This window comes from Oncorhynchus clarkii, chromosome 24, assembly GCF_045791955.1.
Source record: "Oncorhynchus clarkii lewisi isolate Uvic-CL-2024 chromosome 24, UVic_Ocla_1.0, whole genome shotgun sequence".
NCBI classification, from domain to species: domain Eukaryota; kingdom Metazoa; phylum Chordata; class Actinopteri; order Salmoniformes; family Salmonidae; genus Oncorhynchus; species Oncorhynchus clarkii.
The window spans coordinates 43,531,426-43,533,925 of NC_092170.1; positions in this window are offsets into that span (position 1 = coordinate 43,531,426).

The following is a 2,500-nucleotide window of genomic DNA, read 5'->3' on the forward strand; positions in this document are numbered from 1 at the left end:
GACTAAGATGGCAGAGAGTGGAAGCTATGTGACTAAGATGGCAGAGACTGAGAGAGTGGAAGCTATGTGACTAAGATGGCTGAGAGTGGAAGCTATGTGACTAAGATGGCAGAGAGTGGAAGCTATGTGACTGAGAGAGTGGACGCTATGTGACTAAGATGGCAGAGAGTGGAAGTTATGTGACTGAGAGAGTGGAAGCTATGTGACTGAGAGAGTGGAAGCTATGTGACTGAGAGAGTGGAAGTTGTGTTACTGAGACTGAGGTTTGTTTGAGCTGTTTAATAAAACAGGAAAACTACAATGACTAAAATAGAACTACAATGACTAACATAGAACTACAATGACTAACATAGAACTACAATGACTAACATAGAACTACAATGACTAACATAGAACTACAATGACTGAAATAGAACTACAATGACTAAAATAGAACTACAATGACTAACATAGAACTACAATGACTGAAATAGAACTACAATGACTGAAATAGAACTACAATGACTAACATAGAACTACAATGACTAACATAGAACTACAATGACTGAAATAGAACTACAATGACTAACATAGAACTACAATGACTAAAATAGAACTACAATGACTAACATAGAACTACAATGACTAAAATAGAACTACAATGACTAAAATAGAACTACAATGACTAACATAGAACTACAATGACTAAAATAGAACTACAATGACTAAAATAGAACTACAATGACTAACATAGAACTACAATGACTAACATAGAACTACAATGACTAAAATAGAACTACAATGACTAACATAGAACTACAATGACTAACATAGAACTACAATGACTAAAATAGAACTACTATGACTAAAATTGAACTTAAACGACTTTGACTCAAACTATAGGCTCGTTAAACTGATATGAACTGTAACGAAGAAGAATACAATGACTAAAATGGGACTAAGATTAAAATATATTTTAATCATAAGGACTAAATCTACAATAGGTGATTTGTTGTATTGTTCTGTGTCAGAGGAAAAAGCTTGTTCAGGAGATTGACCAGGATCTGTTGTGGGGTTTTATGTGTGTGATGATTGTGGCTGTGCATATGCACTTGTGTGTGTGTTTGTACACATAAGTAGGTTGGTTGTTGTTTGAATGGGACTATGCTCTGAGCACAAGACCTCCTAGCAGTGTTTTGATGAACAAATGTTTAACACTGAAAATAACAGTATGAAATAAAGCAATGAGAACAAGGTCTGTCTGGTATTTTCCTGCTCAGTATATGGCTGTTTTTATGTATCTACACTGAACAACAATATAAACAACAACATGTAAAGTGTTGGTCCCATGTTTCATAAGCTGAAATAAAAACATCCCCAAAATGTTCCATAAACACCAAAAGAGTATTTCACTCAAATGTTGTGCACAAATTTGTTTAAACCCCTGTCAGTGAACATTTCTCCTTTGCCTAGATAATCCATCCACCTGACAGGTGTGGCATATCAAGAAGCTGATTTAACAGCATGGTCATTACACAGGTGCACCTTGTGCTGGGGGACAATAAAAGGCCACTCTAAAATGTGCAGTTTTGTCACACAAGACAATGACACGGGTGTCTCAAGTTTTGAGGGAGTGTGCAATCGGCATGTCACCAGAGCTGCTGCCTGATTATTTAATGTTAATTTCTATTTCCAACGTCGTTTTAGGTTATTTGTCAGTACGTCCAACCGGCCTCTCAACCGCAGGCCACGTGTAACCACACCAGCCCAGGACCTCCACATCAGGCTTCTTCACCTGCAGCATCGTCTGAGACCAGCCTCCCAGGAAGTTGATGAAACTGTGGGTTTGCACAACCGGAGAAACGGTCTCAGGGAAACTCACCTGCATGCTCGTCGTGCTCACCAGGGTCTTGACTTGACTGCAGTTCAGAGTCATAACCGACTTCAGAGGGCAAATGCTCACCTTCGATGGCCGCTGACCTCGCTGGAGAAGTGTGCTCCTCACGGATGAATCCCGGTTTCAAATGTACCGAGCAGATGGCAGACAGCGTGTATAACGTTGTGTGGGCGAGCGGTTTGCTGATGTCGATGTTGGGAACCATGGTGACGGTGGGGTTATGGTATGGGCAGGCATAAGCTACGGACAACAAACACAATTGCATTTTATCGATGGCAATTTGAATGCACGGAGATGCCGTGACGAGATCCTGAGGCCCATTGTCGTGCCATTCATCCACCGCCATCACCTCATGTTCCAGCATGATAATGCACAGCCCTTTGTCACAAGGATCTGTACTCAATTCCTGGAAGCTGAAAATGTCCCAGTTCTTCCATGTTCTGCATAGTTACCAGACATGTCACCCATTGAGCATGTTTGGGATGCTCTGGATCGACGTGTACGACAGCGTGTTCCAGTTCACACCAATATCCAGCAACTTCACACAGCCATTGAAGAGGAGTGGGAGAACATTCCACAGGCCACAATCAACAGCCTGATCAACTCTATGAGAAGGAGATGTGG